This window comes from Pristiophorus japonicus, chromosome 28 (assembly GCF_044704955.1).
Source record: "Pristiophorus japonicus isolate sPriJap1 chromosome 28, sPriJap1.hap1, whole genome shotgun sequence".
In the NCBI taxonomy this organism is placed as follows: domain Eukaryota; kingdom Metazoa; phylum Chordata; class Chondrichthyes; family Pristiophoridae; genus Pristiophorus; species Pristiophorus japonicus.
In genome coordinates, this window is record NC_092004.1 from 17379833 (window position 1) to 17393907 (window position 14075).

A 14075-nucleotide genomic window follows, 5' to 3' on the forward strand; every position below is an offset into this window, starting at 1 on the left:
CATTCCTCCACAGCGGACCCTTTACTATGAGATGAATAATTAACCCCGTGTTTTCAAACAAAACAACATCTAAAACAGCCTGTTCACATTTTGGTTCCATTTAGTATTGTTCCACTGAACTGTCTCTAACGCATTCCATGAACTCAACCCCCAGACTACACGTGCCAATTTTATTTGCCTAGTCTATCTGTAGATTCATGTTCCTCAAGATTAATGTATTACCTTTGTTACAAGCTCCAATTTTATGTAGATAAATAGTTTGTCCAACGGTATAGTTCCTAAACACATCCCATGAGTGTTTTCTGCCCTATGTAATTCATTATCTTTTTCCTTACTCTTTCTACCTCCTTGTCTTCTGAGCCATAATCCGTTATCACTATTGACCATATGTCATCCGTTATTTTCAGGGCTACCACAGTGCTTTTATGTTCTGCCTGTCTTTTGGAAATATCAAGAACCCTCGATTAATTGGGTCCAAATCTTGGTCGTCTTGCAAACATTTCTCTGTGATGGCTATTAATTCAAAGCCATTCATCTCTATTCTTGTCACGGATTCGTCGATTATGTAACAAACGTGGCTTACTATTATTTCCTATTTTAACTCATTTGCTGATGTACTGCAGCCACTAATCTCTCTGTCGCTGCCTGCCAAGAATATAAACTTGATTCTTAATGCTCTGTTGGGACCAGAAGCACACCTTGACAGATGAAATATGTATTTCCCTCCGTGCCCAACACTGTGAGGCATGTCATTAGCTGAAGACCACTTATTGAATGATCTCGTGGCTCGAAAAGGGAACAGACGGGTGTTTATGTGCAGAGGATATGCGATTGTGTACTGATCCCTGCCTCTTTCTAGATTAAAAAGAATAAAGGATGAATGAGAGAGTGAAGCATAGTGAGTGATGGGTTGATAGAAGAATGTGTGCATGGACCTGATTAAATGTGGCCCAAACACGAAGCAATAGAACAATATCATCAGTAGACTAGCACAACCTCAGCTCGGAGATCTGGGCGGGGCCCATTCTCCTTAAGTGAGGAAGCAGCGGGAGGGACAATTCTACCGTGGGTAACATTGTCCTCCAAGAGCAAGTAACATGATTCGAGTTCTCTGAGGCAGAAATAGTTCATTCGGAGAGCGTTGGATGTAAAGGTCCCTGCTTCTATCCCTAGAAGGAGAGGTTTCGTTTTGTGCCTCCTTCTAAAAGGGGAGAAGCAAAAGGGGTATTTTCTGCTCCTAACCCCGCTTCTCTCTGACTGATGGGAGTAAAACCACATCTGACCCTAACAACGTGTTTACAGTCAATGAATCTTCTCTGGAACGTGTCTTCATGCAAACTTCACCAACTGGAAATGTCTGGTTGACAATCTTTTCGTTTATATTAATGGAGCGGAGGAGGAGTTGCGAGATGCTGTTCAACGAAAAGGTTTGTAGGGGGTGAAGGGGCAAAAGGGCAGAGGGACGGTGGGTGTGAGAGGGAGAGCGAGTCTGCCACGGTCGCTGGAACCGAACGAGTGAAGTCCAGAGGAGTAGAACTGGCTGGAAACAAGGAGCAAATTAGGAGCAGCCAATGTGGAGACAAGTGAGTGAGCGGCTTGTCAGTCTGGTTGTTTTGTGTTGGGTGTTTATAATGGCGGGTTGCAGGGTTCGCTCCCGCTTTGTGTCAGAAGGAATTGTGCTTAGATTCCCAGCCCTGAATTTCACAGCATAGAGCTCAAGGAGTTTTTGATATCAATGAGATTCAACGTCAGTTTCAGGAATTGGTGCCATGCTTCGGGACTACCTCCAGCATCTCGCTGTTAAAGATTGAACATTATCGACTTTCACCTCCTGCTCGGGGTAAGTACGGCTCACTGTGCCTTCAGACACGTCTCCATTGTGAACAAACCAGTGCCGAGAAGACAAAGGTCACATTTAGGGCACAGCTTTGGTGTCATTACCTACGAAAGGAAATATTTGCTTTCGAGATTAAGTATAATAGACATACAGTCTCAGGAAATGAGATGAATGTGAGGTGATCTCATTAAAACGTATAAAACATATATATATGGCGTGAACCTTCTATTTCAGAGGCGGTTGCACTCCCAGTGGAGCCACGGCAGACAGATGGCGGTTCAGACAACATTAAGTCAGCGATGCAACGCGAACCTCAGATTGGCCAATTCATCTGCTTCGGGAGATAGAGAGGTTCATTGCTTGTTGATTTCCTCCTTGGTCTTTTTCTTGCCTCTTTCCGTGTACTGCACCCTGCTTCTCTGTAACCTGTAATGTCTCATGGGCAATGTTCCTCTTGTCACTTTAGACCGCTACTTTGACACCATTACTGCAGAAATAAACAAGCTTTCCTGTAACTTTCAATTCGCTCCCCCATGGGTTACACCGACTGACGCTACCAGACAGTAGCTGGTGTTTAAATCAATTGCCCACAGTTCTTGAGTCCTCCCTATCTGTAGCTTTCCACATGGCCTGAATCACACATTGGGCTTAGGCCAAGCTTCCCAGAATGCAATCATGAACAGTTGATTATTACATCATTTTTTGAATTAATATCTTTAACCAAACTCAGCTCCTTTAGCAGGGCAGTAATGCAGGCTGATAGACTATCATTTAGTATTTTAAATGTAAACGAGAAATGCCTTCTAGAGGAAGGGGATTATAGAATATCAACTATCACAAGCATTGAGTCCAAAAGTGAGCAGATCTGCTGCGAGCAAGATTTGAACCTAGGCGAGAAAGAAAAGCAGCACCCAGTACTTTACATTCCCAAATCATCGAGCCTGCACTGTGTGCTAATTCTCTGAAATATTAAGACAATGAAAAGTGTAGAGGAACAGAGGGATCTTGGAGAGCGGTTCCACCGATGCCTGAATGAAGCAGGCCAGGTAGAAAAGTTCGTTAAGAATGCAAATGGAAAACTTGCCTTTAGTAGTCGAGGGATGGAATAAAAGAATAAGGACGTTATGCATCAACATTATAAATGAATGGTTAGGCAGCAGCTGGAGCACTGCGTGCAGTTCTGGATACCACATTACAGAAAAGCTGTGATTGCACTAGAAAGGGTGATGAGGACATTTACAAGAATGTTGTCTGGACAGGAGAATTCTATCTATGAGGAAATATTGGAGATGCTGGGTCTGTTTCATTGGAACAGAGGAGACAGACGGGAGACCTTATCGAGGTGTATAAAATCATGAGCAGCCTAGACACTGGGTAGGAATGAACTGTTTCCCTTGGCAGAGGAGTCAGTAACCAGGGGACAGAGATGTACATTAATTGGGGGGAGGATTAGAGGAGATATGAGGAGAAATGTCTTCATCCAGATGGTGCCGGGGGTCTGGAACCCACTGCCTGAAAGGTGGGTAAACATAGAAACATAGAAAATAGGTGCAGGAGCAGGCCATTCAGCCCTTCTAGCCTGCACCGCCATTCAATGAGTTCATGGCTGAACATGAAACTTCAGTACCCCCTTCCTGCTTTCTCGCCATAACCTTTGATCCCCCGAGTAGTAAGGACTTCATCTAACTCCCTTTTGAATATATTTAGTGAATTGGCCTCAACTACTTTCTGTGGTAGAGAATTCCACAGGTTCACCACTCTCTGGGTGAAGAAGTTTCTCCTCATCTCGGTCCTAAATGGCTTACCCCTTATCCTCAGACTGTGACCCCTGGTTCTGGACTTCCCCAACATTGGGAACATTCTTTCTGCATCTAACCTGTCTAACCCCGTCAGAATTTTAAACGTTTCTATGAGGTCCCCTCTCATTCTTCTGAACTCCAGTGAATACAAGCCCAGTTGATCCAATCTTTCTTGATAGGTCAGTCCCGCCATCCCGGGAATCAGTCTGGTGAACCTTCGCTGCATTCCCTCAATAGCAAGAATGTCCTTCCTCAAGTTAGGAGACCAAAACTGTACACAATACTCCAGGTGTGGCCTCACCAAGGCCCTGTACAACTGTAGCAACACCTCCCTGCCCCTGTATTCAAATCCCCTCGCTATGAAGGCCAACATGCCATTTGCTTTCTTAACCGCCTGCTGTACCTGCATGCCAACCTTCAATGACTGATGTACCATGACACCCAGGTCTCGTTGCACCTTCCCTTTTCCTAATCTGTCACATTCAGATAATAATCTGTCTCTCTGTTTTTACCACCAAAGTGGATAACCTCACATTTATCCACATTATACTTCATCTGCCATGCATTTGCCCACTCACCTAACCTATCCAAGTCACTCTGCAGCCTAATAGCATCCTCCTCGCAGCTCACACTGCCACCCAACTTAGTATCATCCGCAAATTTGGAGATACTGCATTTAATCCCCTCGTCTAAATCATTAATGTACAATGTAAACAGCTGGGGCCCCAGCACAGAACATTGCGGCACTCCACTAGTCACTGCCTGCCATTCTGAAAAGTACCCGTTTACTCCTACTCTTTGCTTCCTGTCTGACAACCAGTTCTCAATCCACGTCAGCACACTACCCCCAATCCCATGTGCTTTAACTTTGCACATTAATCGCTTGTGTGGGACCTTGACGAAAGCCTTCTGAAAGTCCAAATATACCATGTCACCTCACCACATTCAGGAACTACTTGGATAGACACGTTAACATATTTTCTTTATTTCTATGTAAAGTTCCGTAACCTACAGGGCTACGGAGCAAGGACTAGAAAGTGGGATTAGGCTGGATAGCTCTTGGTCGGCCGGCGGGGACGCGATGGACCAAAATGGCCTCCTTCCGTGCTGTAAATGTGTATGTTTCTATGTTTCTAAGAAAGGACTATTATACTGCTTTTCTGCATAATAATAAAAAGCGAAAGAATTGCAGCGACAGTTAACATACTCTGGACACCTCACATATGTAACAGCGATATAATGTGTGAAAACAGCTGATACCCACGTTTCATTTTATTCACGTTTATTGCGATGTGATTTCCAGGACTGCGATTTGTGGCAACTCTTTAAGCCACAGGTACAAAAATGAGTGTCTAATTCCCTGATCTGCATTAACTGACACTGAACTGGCACTGTTCCAGCAGCTAGGGCACTCCCTGCAGTGCACTGAGTCGTGGATTTAAATGTTTAAATTTTTCAGTCCAACTGAGGTTGCGTTCAATTATCTTACCCTGAAACATTATTGGTAAAAAGGAGTTGTTTGAGAAGCAGAACCACTCGCCCCATTGCTTGGAATTTTATTTGCATTACTGAGCCTGACTGCTGCAGTTGAACAGTTGAGTTTACCTGTCTCCGTGTGATCTACATGCCATAGGGATGTCCACTCAGGGAGTTTTATGATTGAAGTGACATGGACTGTACTGTTGAATGGCTCTGAATGTCCGTGCCCAATATCTCTGGTTAAATATATTATGCTGTGTTGTAACTATCGGTGGGAATATAATCTCACGCTGCTGGGCCCACCTGACTGTCACTAATAAGATAACAATACCTGACAGTCTAAGCGCAGGTTTCCTGAATTAGGTGTGTGAATTAGGTGTCCAGTCAAGTGATCAGCAGGCTCTGCAAAAACGAATGACATCAACGCTTCTCAGACAAAATGCGACAAGATTCACTCACAAATAGGCCCAAAGAATCTTTCTACCTTACGCCAACATGCGGCATGGTTAGTGATTATTTCTTGGCAGTTCCTAATTCTACAAATATGTATGCCACGGTGTAATCGCTTCTTTCCTGCCCTTTTCAATATTCAGCACCTTTGTTCTGAGTTGTTTCTTACACAGGCTGGGTGGGTGGGGTGTGCTGTTTAGTGATGTCAGTGTCGAGAGTATCGTGCTTTTATATTTCATGAATTATTCCTGTGGCCGCCTTATTCAGATTAGAATAATCTTGGAATCTCCGACATAAGTAAGGTGACCAGGTTAATGTCTTCATCCAAACTTTTAACAAACTCTCAATCAGGCTGAGCTCTGGGAACAAGTATGGATGATTGGTAACTTTAAAATTTATGGTTCAGTTAATTGGGTCTGGAACTGTTTCTAGGTGCTGGGTAGGTTTACATTGCGATGGGTTTAGTAATGGTTACTTGCTCAGTTTCTGTGTCCTGGCTCATTTTACAAGCGTGGGTTTTTTGATGGTCAATTGGTCTGTATCCACCATTGTATTAGGCCGGGTTGGCTCAGTCACTGGAGCAGCAAACTCTTATTTACAGTCTCGTAGCTTTTAAGCCCCTCATTGGATAGTTGGAGCTCTTTTGTTTTAGGTTGAATTCACAGGGGTTCCCTAAGAATTCCTGAGCAAAGATGTCAAGGAGTGTTTGATATAATTGAGAACAGTATCAGGAAATATATATCTGATTAGTGACACTCTCCAGCATCTCGCTGCCCAAGATTGAGGTTTATTTAATGTCACGGAGAACTTGATGTCAGTGGACCAACCCACATTCATGATCCTTCGCTTCCGGGAAATCAGCAGGGAAGTTGTACTGTGCACCTTTTTGAACTCCTTCCCGAAGGAACGAAAACGCTGTTTTAGTGGGGATGCAACGAAATATTCCTCGATATATTTCTGGGCCAAAAAGTTTGTCTTAAATGCAGAGATTGATAGAATGGGCTAACATTATCTGGTGTATAGCTTAATTTTTTTTAATTTAAAAATGTTTTTTATTCATGTAAAAATTTGCACAATACATTGGTAGACAGATCAGTACATTTGGATGCTAACAGGAGTTCCGTGCAATAGAGTTGTTTGCTTTACATTTCGAGGTACATTTCAGTACAATCCAGGATACATTGCAACACAGTGATCATATTACTTTACTAGTGGCACTATACGGTACACGGAATGGGTGAGGGTACAGTTACATCTCTTTGCAACATACATTACTAAACAGAACTTGCATTATACATGGCACTGCATAGATTTTTACAAATCCTGGAGCTCTTTGTATTCAAAATGTTTACAAGTACAGCCCGAGGGGAGTTTTATACTTATTCCAGCCCCTGGGTTTATCGTGACGGTGGGCTTTAAACTGTGGTTCTTCCTGACCACTCCTTTGCGGCGACATAACCAATGTTTAGTGTGTCCCTCAGCACGTACTCCTGGACCTTGGATTGCGACAGTGTGCAACACGCAGACGTGGACATCTCCTTGGTCTGGAAGACCAGCAAGTTTCGGCAAGTCCAAAATGCGTCTTTCATTGAGTTGATGGCCCTCCAGCAGCAGATGATGTCTGTCTCGGTGTATGTCCCTGGGAACAGTCCGCGGAGCACAGAGTCCTGTATTACGGAGCTGCTTGGGATGACCCACGACACCAACCACTGTTCTCCATCCAAACCTGCCTTGCAAAGGGGCAATCCCAAAATAGATGGATGACAGTCTCATCCGCACCACAGCCAACTCGGGGGCAGAGTGCCGCATTAAGTGTTTTGCTTAATGAGAGGCAATCTCATTGAAACGTGTAAAATTTATAGCTGAAATGAACCTTCTAACTCAGCGGAGTGCGCTCCCAGCTGAACCTCTGAACTGATGGTGGTTCAGACAATCTTTATCTCAGTGGTGTAAATCGGATCTCAAAGCGGCCAATTCTTCTGATTTGGGAGCCAGAGAAGTTCGTTACTTTTGATGTCCTCCTTCGTGGTGTTATTATCTGTCTTCAAATGCTTATCCCTGATTGTCTGTCACCTGGACTGTCCCATGGAGTGTGTTCTCTTTGTCACTTCAGATTTTCCGCTTTGATACCATTCCTACTGACAAAACTAGCTTTCCAGTGTCTTTTTATTTGTCGCCATGGTTTCACAGACTGAGGCTACCTGACTGCACTTGGTGTTAAAAACGGTTTCCCACAGTGTCATTTATCCTCCTGATCTCTCGCTTTCCAGACAGATTGAATGACACTTTTGGACATTGGCCAAGCTTCCCAGAATGTCGTCGTGTATAGTCAGTTTAATCGTTCCTTTTTTGAGTTATTACAATTAACTAACCTCAGCTCCTTTCGTTGTTCTGTAATACAAACAACCCTAAATTATCCTTAACAGCGTTATTGACATGCCCAACAGCTTTCTGGAGAAAGTGGTTTAAAGAATATAAACCATTACAGGAATTGAGACCAACACTGGGCAGATCCGCTTCGAGCAAGCTCTGAATCTGTGGGTGGAAACAAAGGCAGCGCCCAACAGTTTACATTCTCCAGTCGCTGACCTGCTCTGTCTGTTAAATCGTTGCAATGTTTATTGTGCTGAGCACCTGATGTTCAATTTGCTGCAGTTTCGTGCAATCGAAAAGATTGACAGCAACCATTAAAATCTCTCCTCTCTGAAGTGCAATAGTAATGTCGCATGGTGAGAACAGTTACAAACACACGTTACATTGGATTCATATTTGGTACAATATGATTTCCATTACTGCGATTGTTGTTCCCTCTGTCAGCCACAGATACACAGAGGAGAATCCATGTTGCTATTATCTGTGTACGTGACACTAAGCTGGCGCTGTTCTACCAGAGAGGGCTTTCCCACCAGCTCACTTACTCCAATTGGTAAATCAATCTCCATCCTTCATCTCCATGGAGACTGATGTCGGGAGAACTTTCCCTCTCGTGAGACATTACTTTTTAAAGTAAATTTTAGTGAAAGAGGAATTTGTCCTCCACTGCGGAGAATATAAGATCCATTGCTGTGTCTGTTCCCGCAGTTAAACAGCTCGGTTTTCCTGTCTCTGTGTGATCCACATGTTTTAGGGTTCCCACACGGGGACTTTGAAGATTGAAGTGACATGGAATGTGCTGTTGAATCGCTCTGAGTGTCCATCCTCAATATTTCCGTTTAAATATTTTGTTCTGTTGTAACCATGAGTGGGAATAACGCTGCTGTGTGTAACCGACTGTGATTAATAGGGGAATGTAACCTGAGAATCTCAGTGCAGGTTTCCTTTATGTGTAAATCAGGTATCCTGTCAAGAGCTCAGCAGCCTCTCCAAGAAGCACAGAAATCACCAGTTCTCATAGCAAATGCGAGACGATTCGGAGGTTTTTTCTGTTAAAGATGATTTCTGCGTTTCTGCCTCTACCAGTGAGGTGAGTAAGTTTTCCAGCACAGTTTGTACTGTGTAAATATCTATCTGTTTCTCTCCGGGCGATCTGAGCTGTCAGCCACTTCGTTCCGAGATGATTCTTAAACAGGCGGCTGTTTAGTGAGGCCAGTGCCGAGAATATAGTGATTTACCTTTTATGACTTATTCCATGTGATCGCGTTGTTCAGGCTGGAATAATTATGGAATCTACAACATCAGTAATTACTGTTTTATTTCAACTTTTAACGGTTTCCGACTCAGGTCAAGGTCTGTCATTATTTTCGGGCGATGGGTTATTTAATGTTTCTGCCTCAGTTCATTGATACAGGAGCAGTTTCTGGGTGTTGGGTAAGTTTGCGTGTGTTTGAGCATGTGGTCATTTTTCAATGTTTGTGTGCTGGGTCAGTTTACTTTTGCCGGGTTAGATGATGGTCACTCGCTCAGTTTCTGTGTAATGACTAAACTTACAGATGTTGGTTTAGATGACGCTCAATTGGTCATTGTCCAGGTGATGGCGCTGTTTTTATGCAAGGTTATTTGCTGTTCACGAGTTAACTTTCCGCTGTTGTTTACGTTTGGCTCGCTCAATGGATAGAGCTCGAATCTCTTCATTTCAGCGCCAATGGTTCAAGCCTCCATTGTTCGATTTGAGCTTTCCAATTTTTGTCAGATTTCGCAGGTGGTCCCCAGCTCTAAATTTTTCGGTACAGTTTAAGATATGTTTGCTATAAATTAGTTTTAGCAACAGGATCTGAAAATTATCTCCCTGATCCTGGACCGCTGCTGGAGATTAAACTATATTTATTTTCGCCTGCTGCTGGGGGTCACACTGGCTCAATGCCTCTTGGGTCCCGTCTCTCCCTTTAGGACCCATCGCATCGGTGCCGAGAAAATAATGGGGAATGTGCATTGTGTACTGTTTTAGTCTGCTTACTGAAGAACATGAAAAATCGTCTTCAGAGGTGTAGGTTTACTGGATTAATTCGTCGGATTAATTGTTCTATCTGATGAGTAGAGTGTGAGTAGAATTGGCCTATATTCTCTGGTTGTTGGAAGAATTAAGAAGAAAATCTATTGAGAATTAAAACATTTGTCGTGGGCTTGAACCGTCTAATTCTGATGCGAGCCGCTACCTGCTGAGCCGGGGCAGACAGAAGACGATTCAGACAACCTTTAAGTTAGTGGTGCAATTCATAACTCAGAATTGGCAATTCACCTGCTTCAAGTGACATCATTAATTGTTGACCTCCTCCTTTGTATTAAGTTTAATGCCTCTTCAAGGTGTTCCCCTGTTTGTCTTTCTCCTGGTCGTCCCATGGAATGTGGTATCTTTCTCCATTCAGAATGGCTGCTCTGATAGCATTCCTGCTGACAGAAACATGTGAATTGCATCAAGGCAAGTGACTGTCAATTCTATCTTCCCCATGGCTACACATGCTGAAGCTAACAGACAGTATCTGCTGTTGACAGCGGTGCCCCACAAGCTCGTGAGGCCTCCATATCTGTATCTTTCCAGACATCCTGAGTCACACTTTTGGAATTGGCCAAGCTTCCCAGTCAGCCTTCTTGAACAATTAGTTTCACAGTTCATTTCTTGAATTAATATTTGTAACCGACCTCAGCATCTATAGCAGGTCAGTAATACAACAATCCTTTCATACCCTTAAAAGCGACATTGAAATGACTAAACCCTACTCGAGTAAGTGGATTAAAGAATATAAACTATTACACACATTGAGGCAAACAATGAGAAGATGTGCTGCGAGCAAGGTTTGATCCTATGCGGGGAAACAAAGGCAGCGCCTACGAATTTGAATTCTCAAATTGCTCACACTGCACTGTGTGTTAAATCACTGCAGTGGCTATTGTGCTGTATGCGTGATGTATAATATGATGCAAATTCATGAAATCCAAAAGAATCGGAGAGATCGTTAAAATATTCTAACACCTCCGAAGTAATATATAACTTATTGAGAACATTTGCAAACTCATATTTTTCATGACTGCGATTTTTCATACCTCTTTATGCCAGATGTACACAAACGTGACTCTGTCTCCCCAGTCTCTGTGTACCTTCACGAACCTACACTGTTCTCGCAGAAAGGGAATTTTCCTGCAGCTCACTTGCTCATATTTATAAATCATTGTCGATTCTTCAGCTCATTAAAGACTGATGCGGGGATAAATTTTCAGTGCCTGAGACATTACTCATAAATGTCATTTTATTGAGAAGCAGGAATTCCTCCCCCACTGCCGGGAAACTAAAATCATTACTGACCCTGTTTCCGCAGTTAAACATGTGAGTTTGCCTGTCTCTGTGTGATCTACATGCCTTAGGGTTTGTCCATTCCGGGACTTTCATGTTTGAATTGACATTGGCTGGACTGTTGAATTACTCTGAGTGTCCATCTTCAATATTCCGTTTAAATATATTTTGTTCGGTTGTAACCATGAGTTGGAACAATGCTGCTGTGTGCAACCGACTGGCATTAATTGGCGAATGTAACCTGAGAGTCTCAGTGCAGGTTTCCTTTGTGTGGTGTCAATCAGGCATCCTGTCAAGCGCTCAGCAGCCTCTCCAAGAAGAAAATAAATCACCAGTTCTCACAGAAAATGCGCGAAGCTTCTGTCGTTATTACTGCTAAAGATGATTTATGGATTATGACCTCAACCTGTGCGGTCAGTAAGTTTTTCTGGACAGCTTCGTACAGTGTAAATATATATCTGGTTCTCTCCGGGCGATCTGAGATGTCACACCATTCGTTCCGAGCTGTTTCTTAAAGAGGCGGCTGTTCAGTAAAGTCACTGCCCAGAGTATCCTGCTTTTACCGTTTACTATTTATTCCAAGTGATCGCGTTATTCAAACTGGCAAAGTGTTGGAATCTGCAGCATCGGCAATTTAATGTTTTAGTTCAAGTTGTAAAGATCTCTGACACAGTCCGATGTCTGCCATTATTTCCGAGCTCAGGTTCATTTCATTGTTTCTGGTTAATATTAATATTTAAGAAGAAGTTCAGTTCATTGGAAACACAGCGGCCTCCAGATCCTGGGTCAGTTTTCATGCGCTGATTAGGTATTGGTCCCTTGTACTCTTTCTGCTTCTTTGTTAGTTTTCAAGTGTTGGGTGAGGTGATTGTCACTTGGTCAGTTTAAGGATATTTGGTCGGGTTTGTTCCACTTGGTTAGGCATAGGTCACTTGGTCAGTTTCTCGAAGTTGGGACAGTTAACGTCTGCTTGATTATGTGCAGGTCAAGTGCTCATGTTTCTGGAGGTGGGTCTGTTTACACGCATTCGGTTCGTTGCTCACCTATCAGCTTCTCGGTGATGTATAACTTTACGTGACCTGTGTTAGGTGATGGTTATTTGCTTAGTTCAAGGAAGCTGGTTCAACTTAATGTGTTGTGGTCGGTTGTGATCAAATTATCAGTTTTGTCATGCTGGCCCTGCTTACATTATTGGCTTAGCTGATGGTCACTAACACAAATTCTGAGTGTTGGGATAGTTTTCGTATCCCGGCGTGGTGATGTAAAGTTGATAGTACCTGGATGTTGTGTCAGTTTAAGTCTGGTTGGTTCGGTGATTTACAACTGACCAGTCCACTTGAATTCTTTGAGTTTACATGTACTGCGATGCCTGTGGTTAATATGGTCAGTTTCTGGGCGATGTGTCAGTTGATGCATCTGTAGTAGGAGATGGTCAATTGATCAGTTTATGTGTATTGAGACAGGTGATGTGTGTTTGGTTCGGTGATGATTTCTCGGTCAGTTTCTGGGTGCTGGTTAAGTTGATATGTGCTGTGTTTGATGTTGATCCTTTCGTCAGTTTCTGGTACTGAGTACTGAGTTAGTTTAAATGTGCTCATTTAGGAGATGGTCAATTGGTTAGTTTCTGGGTGTTGGCCAGTTTACCAGCAATGGATGATGTGCTGGTGACGCGGTCATTTTAAACTGTGTGGGTAAGTTTATGTGTGCTTGGTCAGATGATGTTCATGTCTTCATTTCTGCATTCTAGGACAGTTTCCATGTGACTGATTCCGTGACCACCACTTGGTCAATTTTCAGCTGTTGGATCATATAACTTATGTTGCTTTAATTGATGATTATTTTCAGGATATTTGGTCAATTTTCTTTCATTGGATGCGTTGATAGTAACTTGGGTAGTCTTATGGTGCAATTAACTTAAGCAGGGTTATATGATGGTCAATTGATCAGTTTTAGGGCACTCGGTCAATTTACCTGTGTTAATATAAGTTATGATCACTTACATAAGGAATTGGAGCCGCATTGGGCCAATTGGCCAGTCGAGCCTGCTCTTCCATTCAACACGTGTGTCCACCTCAAATCCACCTTGCTCTACTGTCCCAAATCCCTAAACTCTGTTAGTTTCACAAAATGTATTCTCCTCTTCTTGAATATAGTCAACGACACAGCATCCACAGCCGTCTAGAAAAACAGAAACATAGAAAATAGGTGCAGGTGTGGGCCATTCGTCCCTTTGAGCCTGCACCGCCATTCAATGAGTTCATGGCTGAACATGTAACTTCAGTACCCCAATCCTGCTTTCTCGCCATACCCCTTGATCCCCCTGGCAGTAACATAAGAACATCGTACATAAGAATTAGGAACAGGAGTAGGCCATCTAGCCCCTCGAGCCTGCTCCGCCATTCAGCAAGATCATGCCTGATTTGGCCGTGGACTCAGCTCTACTTACCCGCCCGCTCCCCGTAACCCTTAATTCCTTATTGGTTAAAAATCGATATCTGTGATTTGAATACATTCAATGAGCTAGCCTCAACTGCTTCCTTGGGCAGAGAATCCCACAGACTCACAACCCTCTGGGAGAAAGAAATTCCTTCTCAACTCGGTTTTAAATTGGCTCCCCCGTCTTTTGAGGCTGTGCCCCCTAGTTCTAGTCTTCCCGACCAGTGGAAACAACCTCTCTGCCTCTATCTGTCTATCCCATTCATTATTTTAAATGTTTCTATAAGATCACCCCTCATCCTTCTGAACTCCAACGAGTAAAGACCCAGTCTACTCCATCTATCAATAT